General features: G+C 49.0%; 1 pseudogene; it reads left to right on the top strand.

Moving 5' to 3' along the window:
- Positions 1 to 11225: 11225 nt before the first annotated feature.
- On the top strand, positions 11226 to 12081 carry LOC146174440 (uncharacterized; annotated as a pseudogene).
- The last annotated feature ends 862 nt before the right edge of the window (positions 12082 to 12943 follow it).

Below are 12943 nucleotides of genomic sequence, written 5' to 3'. Positions count from 1 at the left end.
ACCAGCAGAGTGCGTGATGGTCCGTAACAACAGAAAAGGGACGACCGTAGAGATATGGGCGGAACTTCCCAATGGCCCAAATGATGGCCAAGCACTCCTTTTCGGTTACAGAATAATTCTTTTCGGCCTTTGTTAAGGTACGGCTGGCATAAGCAACAACGTACTCTGGGTTGCCGGGCTTTCGTTGTGCAAGGACAGCGCCGAGACCAACACCGCTGGCATCAGTGTGAATTTCGGTAGGCGCCGTAGGGTCAAAATGGCGGAGAATCGGAGGCGACACTAGAAGGCGCCGAAGTGTCGAAAAGGCCTCATCACAGTCGGATGTCCAAGACGAAAGAATGGCGTCACCGGCAAGGAGATCAGTCAGCGGCGAGATGATCGAAGCAAAATTGCGGACGAAGCGACGAAAATACGAGCACAGCCCGATAAAACTACGCAGCTCCTTTAGAGAAGTTGGGCGTGGAAACTCAGCTACTGCACGGAGTTTCGCAGGATCTGGACGAACACCGTCTTTTGAAACAACGTGTCCCAATATAGGAAGCTGGCGAGCCCCGAAGCAGCACTTTTTCAAATTTAGTTGCAGGCCGGCATCAGTCAAACACTGTAGCACACGCTCGAGACGGTCCAAATGTGACGTACAATCTTTTGAAAACACGACAACGTCGTCCAGGTAACAAAGACAGTCATGCCACTTGAGTCCGCACAGAATTGTGTCCATCATGCGTTCAAAGGCGGCCGGCGCGTTGCACAATCCAAACGGCATGACGTTAAATTCATAGAGACCATCGGGTGTCACAAAGGCGGTTTTTGGTCGATCGTCAGCTGCCATGGGTACCTGCCAGTAGCCCGAGCAAAGATCCAGAGATGAAAAGAATTCGGCACCTTGAAGGCAATCGAGAGCGTCATCAATACGTGGCAGGGGGTATACGTCTTTTCGCGTTATCTTGTTCAAACGCCTGTAATCGACACAGAACCGTATAGAGCCATCCTTTTTCCTCACGAGAACAACTGGAGAAGCCCAAGGGCTGTGCGAAGGCTGGATGACGCCACGGTGAAGCATGTCATTAACGTGCTCAGTGATAACTTTACGTTCAGCAGCCGATACCCGATAAGGGCGCTGGCGTACCGGGGCGTGCGTACCGGTGTCGATGCAGTGAGTGACTACGGATGTGCGCCCCAAAGATTTCCGAGGAAGGTCGAATGAGGAACGGAAGCGCTGCAGCAAGCTGACGAGCTGGTCGCGTTGATCTGCTGAAAGGCTGGCATCCAGACAGCCAGAAAAAGCTGCAGTGGAGTCGTCGTTCTGTACCGAAGCGGGCAAGTCAATAGTATCGAGTTGCAGTGGGGTTGGGTCTTCTGAGACGGCAGATGTCGTAGCGTCATCAAAGGACTCGACATGACCAAGACGTTCTCCACGAAGAAGCGTTGACGGACAAGGCGACGGGTTAGAGACGTATATTGCGCTGTAGCCACCACAGAAAGTGAGAAGGGCGAAAGGCAGGACTAAGCAATGGCGACGATTAGCGGCGTGCGTCGGAGTGAACAGAACTGTCGAATCAGAAAAGCCGGCGCAGGAAACGGGCACGAGGACGGTAGAGCAGGCGGGGATGTCAGTATCTTCGGACACAGTTATCTTATCGACGTGGAGCGGTGTGTCAGATGAGGCGGCCGGTGAAAGCGGAGACAATTCGATGCTGGCTCGGGCACAATCAGTAATCGCATGATGACTGGTGAGAAAGTCGCAACCCAGAATCAGTTCGTGAGAGCAGTGAGGCAGCACAAGAAATTCGGCGACGTACAAAACACCCTGAATGACAATTCGAGCTGTGCACGCCGCAAGCGGTTGAATGCGATGTGAGCTGGCAGTTCGGAGAAAAAATTTCGAAACAGGCGTCGTAACTTTACGAAGTCGGCGGCAAAGGTTGGCACTTATAACGGACACAGCGGCGCCAGTGTCCACAAGAGCGAGAACTGCGACGCCATCAACAAACACTTCGAGAACGTTGGTAGGGGAAGACGGAGGACTTGCACAAGTAGAGAAGAACGGAAATCTGAGCTAGTTGGTGCATTGCAAGATCAAAAAACAGCGCGGCTACTTGGGACAAACAGAGAAGGGAGAATAACGGACAAGCGCTGACTAACAACTGAAGTTTATTCGAAAAAAAGCACAGGTAATATACACTTTTTTTCTTCAAGAACCAGGACGCATGCGCTCCCAAACAAGCATCAGTCTAATCATGGGAATCCAAATATACAATCTCAGTGTCATGCAGAAGCACCGATGGCGTGCTCACGCAACTATCCCCTTTTTTATGGATGTGATAGGCTTCCGATAACTCCCTGGTTAGTTGATCCTTATGCCTGTAGATTACATTAGTGTTGTTAAAAAGAGGTGTGCATAGTTTTCTATCAGGATATCTCTGATCATTATTTAAAGGGCAGTCCCTGTAGTGCAGGGCAAGGTTCGAAGATGGGGCATTTTTCAAAGATGCCTTATGTTGGCGTAGCCGGGTGTTGATACATTTACCTGTTTGGCCTATATACCTCCTTCCGCAAGAAAATTCTATGTCATACACCACGCCTTCAGCACATGGTACGAACTTAACCTGGTGATTTATTTTACACGACCTCCTCTCGCTTTTTTGTTGATTCTTCATTCTTCTGTCTACTATGGCACATATCTTGGCAAGTTTTTTGGGGGCTGAAAATACTACATCAACACCATATCTTGATCCTATGTTCCTTAACCTATGCGACAACCGGTGTACGTACGGGATGACTGCGTACTTCTTTCTACTGCCCTGCTCCTGTGGTTGAGATCTATCTACCGACTTAAGTTTTCTTAAAATTTTTTTACAGGCAAGTGAGATTACCTGATCCGGATATGCCGCCAATCTTAATCTGTCAATCTGCTGTCCAAAACTACTAATCATTTCATGCTCACACGATTTTGAAAGGGCAGACCCCAAGCACGCGACAGCTATACCACATTTTACCAATTTTGAGTGGGCTGATTTGTAACTAAGTAACGGCTTCTCCGAACGCTGCCGGAAAGCCCAGCATACATGATCTAACTTTAATACTAACCTTAAATCTAAAAATTGCAACTCCTTGGCGCTCGGTACCTCAAAAGTAAACTTCAAACCCTGCCCGCAACTATCAAAGACCCTCAAAATTTCACCAACCTGCCCCATTAAGTCCCCCTGCACAAAAATTAAATAATCATCAACATACCTAAAAACCTGTTTTACACCTGCCCCCAAGCTACTTTTTATTGCCCTATCCACATAGCAAAGAAAAATATTACTTAGTACGGGTGCTACTTTTGAACCAATGCACACCCCCGCTTTTTGAGCATACAGTGCACCCTCCCATTCCACAAAAGTCGACTGCAAATAAAACATTAACAGTTCCAAAAAAGATTCAACAGACACCCCACAAGCCGAAATAAACTCTTCTTCATCATTATCAATCGTTATACAATTTCTAACATACTGCAGGAGCCTATCCTGAGGAAGAGAATAAAACAAATCTTGGACGTCAATGCTGAACATTCCACTTGAACCAGGGTTATGACACTGCAAATACTCTACAATGGCCACTGAATTAGAAACCAGAAAAGGGTCATCAACTACAAGCGTGTCCAAACATTTCTGCAAGAAACCCGATACGGAGTGTTGCCAGGAGGCGCGTTCCGTAACTATGCATCTGAAAGGAATTTCCGGCTTGTGGGTTTTGGCAGAAAAGAAAATTTCTAAACAGTTTTTCTCTGACTTGTTAACAGACTCCCGAAGGCGTTCCAAATTCATTTCCTGTAATAACCTCAAAGCTTCACTTTTTTGCCTAGTAATGTTAAGTCGGACTTTTTTGAAGTTTTTTGCGACGGCAGCCCCTGCTTTTTCTGTGAAAATATTCCCTGGCACAACAACAAAATGACCTTCCTTATCGGAAACCAATAGCCTCAAATCTTCAGATGACAGGAAATTCACCAGCGGGGCAAAGCTGTACCCCTTCACATGCCCCCCCTCAGTCCCCTTCATAGCCTCCACACACTCAACCATGCACCTCGGCTGCTCTTCTTTTTTGGCCTGGCGAGACACAGACCTTCCAAGCGATAACTTCTCTTCCTTGCCAAGGGTGGGCTGTACACAAAACTTCGGGCCTTGCCTCAGCACCTTTTGGAACTTTTCCGGCACGAGCGTGTCTCCCAAGATCAATAACTTCAATAAGATCAATATTTCGGCTTGTGGGGTGTCTGTTGAATCTTTTTTGGAACTGTTAATGTTTTATTTGCAGTCGACTTTTGTGGAATGGGAGGGTGCACTGTATGCTCAAAAAGCGGGGGTGTGCATTGGTTCAAAAGTAGCACCCGTACTAAGTAATATTTTTCTTTGCTATGTGGATAGGGCAATAAAAAGTAGCTTGGGGGCAGGTGTAAAACAGGTTTTTAGGTATGTTGATGATTATTTAATTTTTGTGCAGGGGGACTTAATGGGGCAGGTTGGTGAAATTTTGAGGGTCTTTGATAGTTGCGGGCAGGGTTTGAAGTTTACTTTTGAGGTACCGAGCGCCAAGGAGTTGCAATTTTTAGATTTAAGGTTAGTATTAAAGTTAGATCATGTATGCTGGGCTTTCCGGCAGCGTTCGGAGAAGCCGTTACTTAGTTACAAATCAGCCCACTCAAAATTGGTAAAATGTGGTATAGCTGTCGCGTGCTTGGGGTCTGCCCTTTCAAAATCGTGTGAGCATGAAATGATTAGTAGTTTTGGACAGCAGATTGACAGATTAAGATTGGCGGCATATCCGGATCAGGTAATCTCACTTGCCTGTAAAAAAATTTTAAGAAAACTTAAGTCGGTAGATAGATCTCAACCACAGGAGCAGGGCAGTAGAAAGAAGTACGCAGTCATCCCGTACGTACACCGGTTGTCGCATAGGTTAAGGAACATAGGATCAAGATATGGTGTTGATGTAGTATTTTCAGCCCCCAAAAAACTTGCCAAGATATGTGCCATAGTAGACAGAAGAATGAAGAATCAACAAAAAAGCGAGAGGAGGTCGTGTAAAATAAATCACCAGGTTAAGTTCGTACCATGTGCTGAAGGCGTGGTGTATGACATAGAATTTTCTTGCGGAAGGAGGTATATAGGCCAAACAGGTAAATGTATCAACACCCGGCTACGCCAACATAAGGCATCTTTGAAAAATGCCCCATCTTCGAACCTTGCCCTGCACTACAGGGACTGCCCTTTAAATAATGATCAGAGATATCCTGATAGAAAACTATGCACACCTCTTTTTAACAACACTAATGTAATCTACAGGCATAAGGATCAACTAACCAGGGAGTTATCGGAAGCCTATCACATCCATAAAAAAGGGGATAGTTGCGTGAGCACGCCATCGGTGCTTCTGCATGACACTGAGATTGTATATTTGGATTCCCATGATTAGACTGATGCTTGTTTGGGAGCGCATGCGTCCTGGTTCTTGAAGAAAAAAAGTGTATATTACCTGTGCTTTTTTTCGAATAAACTTCAGTTGTTAGTCAGCGCTTGTCCGTTATTCTCCCTTCTCTGTTTGTCCCAAGTAGCCGCGCTGTTTTTTGATCTTGCACAAGTAGAGGAAAACGCAGTTCTTGCCTCCGGAACTGCGGCTGTTAGTTTTCCTCCCGGCCAGCAGGAGAGCGACGGCGCAGCGGCGAAAGGGAACGACGGCGGGGAGACGGCGTTCGACGGGAGGAATGAGAGGAGCGGTCAGGATAATTTGAGTCCGTAGAAGTGCCAGCAGGGACAGGGGGAGGAGAACGTTCAAAGTTTGAACTGTAGTTATAACTGTACAGGCGGGGGCCATTGCGGTATGACTGCGAGCGCTGGCGACAAAGCCGGGCGACGTGGCCAGGAACGCCACATGAATAACAGATCGGGCGGTTGTCGGAGGTCCGCCATGGATTGTTGACCGGACGTCGAGGAGGCAGGTAAGGGCGGGGCGGAGGTGGTGGCGGTGGTAACGGCGCAGCATACGCGACAGGGCAGGGTGGTGGTCTGGCGGCGACAGCGGCGTATGTTAACGGGGCTGTCACAGGCGTAATTAGAGAGCTTGGCGGTAAAACTTCTGCAACTTGCTTTTGGATGGTGCGTCGAAGTGCAGAATCTATCGATGGGGTGGTTGCGGCAGAAGCAGGGAGGAGCGATAGTTGGCGAGCCACTTCCTCCCGTATAAAGGCCTTGATCTCGGGAAGGAGGGAAGGTGGTTCAGAAGTGAGACCGCATGCTGTCGGAGGTATGAATAACCGATCGTTCACGAGAGAACGCCGGGTAGAAGCTCGTTGCCTTTTGAGGACGTCGTAACTCTGACAGAGCTGAACCACTTCGACGACGGTTTGGGGGTTTCTGGCCGTCAACATGTGAAATGCATCGTCGGAGATTCCCTTCAGGATTTTGGTGATCTTGTCTGTTTCGGACATACAAGGATCAACACGTCTACAAAGATCCACAATGTCCTCTATGTAGCTGGTGAACGTTTCATCGGTATTCTGAGCGCGGGCTTCGAGGCGTTGTTCGGCGCGCAGTTTGCGCACAGCGGGGCGGCCGAACACCTCGGAAAAGCTCGTTTTGAAGGCCGACCAGGTGGGTAGGTCGGGTTCGTGGTTGCGGAACCATAAATTTGCTACATCGGTCAGGTAAAAGAGGACGTTGGCTAACTTCGTGGTGTCGTCCCACTTGTTGTAGGCGCTTACGCGTTCGTAGGAGGATAGCCAATCGTCTACATCTTGGTCGTCGGCGCCACTGAAAAAGCTGGGGTCACGCTGGCGAAGCCCACCAGAGCACAGGATGGTAGGGGAAGCGGTGGGATCAGCCGAGTGTGAAGTGGCGGTCTTGCTTGTTGCCTTAGGCATAGCGGATGGCGGAGCGAGTGTGCGGCTGCGAAGCTCCAGCGCGAGAGGAGGGAACGAAGAGCAGCCTCCACCAAATATAAGGGTGCGTTGAAGCTCAGGTCGGTGTTCGGGTCGACCGTTTAACTAGCGCGTCAGTCTCTTGCGTCTTCGTCTTTTGTCTGCCGTCTTCTTTTTCAGCACGCGCCTTCCGACATACGCTCGTCGTCTTTGTCACTGTCGACAATCATCGAGCGTTGGTGTGACACTACACTTTGAAAGTGCAGGCGGGTTTGGGTTCGAAGTGCGGATCGGTGGGAGACAAGGTTGGTGCCCTGAAAGTGAGCGGGCGGGCGGCGGCCTCGGCCGTATCGTTTCCCTCGAGGCCAGTGTGAGCCGGAGCCGAGATAATCGTTCGATGAGCGGGAGCACCGAGATATTCGCTGTTTTGTAACATTTTGCTGGCGACATATGTTATGTACCCCTGCTCGATATTGCAGCAGGCATCCCTCGAGTCGGTCATGATAACCCGTGATTCCTGATCTGCGGCGGCTAGCACGATTAAAACCTCTTCCGCGTGTATTACGTTGCGTGCACGATAAATTAGGTCGGTTGTTACACTGTTTAGATGGACGACGGCGGCCGTGTACCAAACCCCATTGTGCTGGTCGGGACGTCCAAGAAGAAGACTTCATGTTTTTGTCTGCAGTGGCGAGGCAAGGCTTCAACCCACGCGAGACGTCTGCCACTATGGTCCTCTCGTGTCATGTTGGCCGGCGGAGGGCGTACGTGCAAAGCATATCTCCACTCTGATGGGATATGTACGCGTTCTTCCGAACGAATGCATTGGGTGGTGGATGTGTAATCGGGCAAGGAGATGGCGACCCGACAGCGTTTTAGACATTCTTGTGTATTGGTTCATCAAGTGTTCCCCTCGCAGTTCATTAAACGTGCTCACCATACTTAGGCCAAGTAGGCTCTCGTTGGAGGTGTTGACTGGAAAGCGAGGGCACGCTTGTATAGTTTACGGAGAATGACTTCTGGTGCATTCTCGTCAAATTTGTGCTGGTGGAGGTATGCAGCCGAGTATAGGCCTCGACTGGTTACAAATGCATGCGCCAGCCGCCAGGCATCTTTGCATCGTACCACCCCGCTCTTGTTCGAAACCCGGCGGACCATGCGGCCCACCTGGTCCCCCTTCCCCTTACGCAATTTGTCCGGTGTTGTGTCAGCTCTACGTTGTTTGCGAATAAAGAGGCCTAGCACTCGGAGCTCGTTGTATTCGGGTATGGGTCCCCTATTAAGGGTGAGGTAGACGTTGGTGGTGCATTTTGATAAGGGGCGTTTGTGCACAAATGAATCCTCACTAAAACATTCGATATGCAGACTGGGTCAACACCGAGGAAAACCTCGGCAGCGACCACTGCATACTCAATACAACAATTCTCTCCCTCCCATTTTGAAAACCCCTCGCAAAAGCAAAATTACCCGACTGGACCAAATTCTGACACAAATACATCAATTCGACACCCATTCAGGAGCAAGTGCACCAAATCTGGTCCCAGCAAATGATTTTCACCCTTCCCTCCACAGAAACGCAAGTTCAACTCGCAGAGGAGACCGCAGAGGTGGACAACCACCTTCTTTCCATCTAGGGGCCCGGCACAACCTTGTCTGCTAATGGTACCGGCAAAACCACAATCGGAAGCTCAAAATTCGCATCGCCGATCACACCAACGAGCGGCAGAGTACGCAGCGAAACGAAGAGACGTCCGTGTGCTGTGCGATGTCAGCACAATAAAGATCCCCAGCGAAATTACTCCGTAGCCCTCCACGAAGGATCCTCTTTCTCTTTCCACTTTCACTCCCACCTTCCTCCCTTCCTTTACGGCGCGGTTCAGGTGTCCACAGGAAACAAGTGTGACAAATACTGCGCCTTCCCCTTCCCGTGAACAAGTTATTATTATTATTATCAATTCATGACATTAAAAAGTGCTGAGCCATGATAGTAAAAAATGCTGAGTCATGACACTCAAAAGTAGTGAGTTATGACTTTCAGATGTGGTGATTGTGGAGCAAGAGCTTTGGCTGTGGGCGACTGAGTGTTGCACCGAACACTACCAGCACTCCGTATAACGCATCAAGAGAGAGAGAAAAAAAACTTTATTTGTCAGCGATTGGTATTTGCCTTGGGCTGCATTCAGCGGCTCCAGGTGGCCGGCAGTCCAAATCTGTCAGCGACCTCTTGCGCTCTTGCCGAGGCCCGGTACTGGACGTCTGGGTCCGGGCTGGCGAGAATAGCTTCCCAGTGTTCCAGCGAGTGAGATGGTACTAGATCTGCCGCAGGCGGGTCCGCCGTGCAGTCCCAGATTATATGGTCTAAGGTGGCAGGCTCGCCGCACTGTTGGCAGTACGGATTTACTATATCGGGAAAGATCTCGGCATATGTCCAAGGGTTTGGCTGCGACCGCGTTTGCAGTCGCCACCACGTGATAGCCTGGTCTCGGCTGAGCGAAGCGTGCGGAGGGGGCAGGCTCGCCCTGAGCTCTTTGTAGCAAGTGGTAATGGCCTGGTAGTTATCCAGAGTCTCACTCCGTCGGGCACCCGCGTCAGAGATCCCCTCACCAGCTCGGCTGACAAAACCTCGAGCATATTGGTGAGCGGCCTCGTTCCCCGGGATGCCCGAGTGAGCCGGGACCCCTACGAGTTCCGCTACATTCCTATCTTTTGGCAACGCACTAAAAGTTTTGAATGCAGTGGCGGAGATACGACCCCTGGCGATGTTGCGAAGGGCCGTTATGGAATCACTGAGATTAGTGCTGGTTCCGTTTTGAACAATTCCTAGGGCTATTGCGGCCTCTTCTGCCTCTTCTACTCGGCCCGTGACCACCGTAACTGCTACCCTGCGGGCGATGCTCATCGCGCTCACAGCGAAAGCCTCCTTTCCTGTAATGTTGTATTTCGCCGCATCGACATACACGGCACTATCATCCCATTGATACCTTTTGCCTAACATCTTCACCCTGGCCCTCCTCCGACGTTCTTGGCGATCGCTTGCATGTTCTTGGGGAGTGGTGTGACCTGAATGCGTTCACGCATCTCTACCGGCAAGATCACCTGGCTTGAAGGGTCCTCGCCCCTTATGCCTAAGCTTCTCAGGATACACAGCCCCGCCTCAGTTTGCCTGAGCCGTTGCTCTTGCGATGTTAATTGTGCCTCAATGAGCTTTTCGAGGGTGTTGTGAACCCCTAGTGATAGAAGTCTAGCGGTGGACGTGTTTCTGGGGAGACCGAGAGCCGCTTTGTATAGGCAATTCAATTTTTCACTATCGGACTTTTTGAGGTCCAGGTAGGGAATTGCATAACGAGCCGACTGAGGACAAAAGCCTGAACGAGTCGACATGCATCGCGCTCTCCCATACCTTGTCGCCTAGTCGCCACGCGCTTAATTAGCCGTATGGTCTGTTGAATCAAGGTCGACAACCTTTCCAGCATTACCTTGTTGCACCTGTTAGATTGTATAAACATCCCAAGCACCCGTATCGTTTTCACCTCCGGTATTTCGTTTCCCTGGATTTCTAGCTGTATCTTGTTCGGCTTCGTTTTGCAGACGAGTTCCCCGGCCTGCTATGCAGGACCCCATTACATGCTCTACGCATGCGAGTCTGGCGGACACTTTGGTTTGGTTTGTAGGGTTTAACGGCTCAAAGCGACTAAGGCTCTAATGAAACTCGGGTACTCTGGCTCAGTAGTCGGGCATCTTAACCACTGTGCCTCCATAGCGGGGATCGAGATGGAGCGAACGTGCTTTAAGAAGAAATTTCCATCATAAGGCACGAGCCCAATGTTTGCTAGCAACATCTTACGAGGGGTGCGCGATGAGCAGCAGCAATGCTCTGAATTTGCATCTCTCCACTGCACATACCACCGCGCACATCACGCGAATGATTGCAAAAATCTCCAACAGAAGACGAGAAATGTCCGAGGAGGACATATGTATGCTGATACAGGCCCTCGTTGTAAGTCGCATTGTATATGGTGTCCCCTACCAAATTGCGCTCGAACAGGAAAAAGAACTGGAGGCAATCCTGAGGAAGACCTACAAATTCGCTCTTGGACTACTGGTCAACACCTCGACAGAAATATTGTCTAAACTGGGCATAAACAGCACAGTGCAAGAACACATCGAGGCCCATCTTCTCGCGCAGAAAATAAGACTCATGCAGAGGCACACGGGAAGGAACACTCTGAATATATTGGACATAAGAGATGCTTGCACAGAAATAAATAGCACGGGGAGCATAGCGAAGGAGATAAGATAGATCATTAAGGTCAACCCGATTCCGAAAGACATGCATCCGAAAATACACAAGGACAGAAGAGTGGCAAGATCGGAGGCACACGAAAAAAGCTTCGATGAGAAAAAAAAAGACATATTGTGCGTCGACGCGACCACATACAAAGCACAACGCGGAGCGGTAGGCAGCGTGGTTGATCACTAGCTTAGGGAAATCAACTGCGCCTCGATCAAAATCAACATTCTCGAGGCTGAGGAAGCGGCATTCGCTCTCGCTATCACCCACCAGGGTGAGAAAGCTACTACACAAATAATTACAGAGTCGCAAGAAGCATGCAGAAGGTATAGCAGTGGACGCATATCCACTGTGGCTATCCGCATACTCCAAGGCAAGAATAATAATAATAAAAACGACCTTTTCAAGAAGCTTCATAACGTGGATACCAGGGCATGAGACTGTCAAAGTTAACCAACGTTCCGACGCCAATGCCCGAGCATACGCCAACCGGGAGGCGCACAACTATTGGGAACTCAACGCAGTCACTAGACGATATGGAGCCATCCTTGAATGGCAAAGAGCCTTAAGGAGGATCTACCCACCTCTCCACGCACACCTTAATAGAGAGCCGTCGGTTGCCTGGAGACAGCTGCAGACTAATACATACCCCAACCTGAGTCTCCTCAGTAAAATCCATCCCAAAACATACGAGAATAAATGCCCACTAGGCGGGGAACCCCCTACTCTCTACCATGTTACATGGGCGTGTCAAAAAACACAGGTAGAGCCAATAAACACCACACCAACACCAGAGCAGTGGGAGGCTGCGCTGTTCAGCTCGAAGCCTGATGACCAGCTCAAACTGATCGACAGAGCGCGCAAGACGGCAAAGGCCTCTGGTGCCCTGGACTGAGGGCCCCACCCACGCCGGGAAAATTCTCTTTCGCTAAACAGGGTTTTACATTCATCCTTTCTTAACTGCAGTCTCTGCAGTACTCACAAAGCTTTTGAAGCGAAAGACTCATTACGCCAGCTTTTCGATCCGACAGCGTCGCGGAGGTTTTCACCTTGAACAGTGTTAAAGGTGACAACCTCTTTTTCTCCGCTTCCACTCTCATCTTCCTTCCCTCAAGTCTTACAGATACTGCGCCTTTTCTTTCTGATAAATCAATGTATAATATACAAGAAAAATATGAAAACATGATCTTGCCCTGGTTAGGTGTAGGTGTCCACAATTCCGTGACATCCCTTCAAAAGTATACGGCTCCTTCCTTTCCCTCAAAACTAACTGAAATAAAAATCATGCGATAACTGCGGATTGACAAGCGCGTGTTAGAGAAGCTATCGCTGCTAAAGTCACAGCTTTCACTCTATCCTTAGGTTCATGCTTGCTTAAACCCCAAAAATATTTTTCTTTAATATCCTGTATGCCGATACTTAGCATACGCAAACATTGACTTTCCATTTTGAGCAGTTTGACATCTTTGGCCACTTTTCCTTTTTTTCGTCATTTCAATTCGTAAATCATACAATTCAATTTTTTTAATTAGCATCATCCAACATTAGCTTTTCATATATGATTTTGAAACTCTTGAATCTCTTCATTTTTCGTTTTTAATTTTTCTCCTTATTTCATCACTTAATCACTTAGAATGACAATTAAATCATCATCACCGGTCACATATCAAACATCACTCACTAGAACTACAAAAAAATAATTGGTTTGCGCGAATTGTTCCGTATCTGTAACACACCTCGGCAGACAGCTGAGCAGC

Source organism: Amblyomma maculatum, chromosome 11 (assembly GCF_055883805.1).
Source record: "Amblyomma maculatum isolate TAMU_Amacu chromosome 11, ASM5588380v1, whole genome shotgun sequence".
NCBI lineage: Eukaryota > Metazoa > Arthropoda > Arachnida > Ixodida > Ixodidae > Amblyomma > Amblyomma maculatum.
The sequence above is the reverse complement of the archived record's forward strand: the minus strand, read 5'-3'. Positions and strand labels throughout refer to the sequence as shown.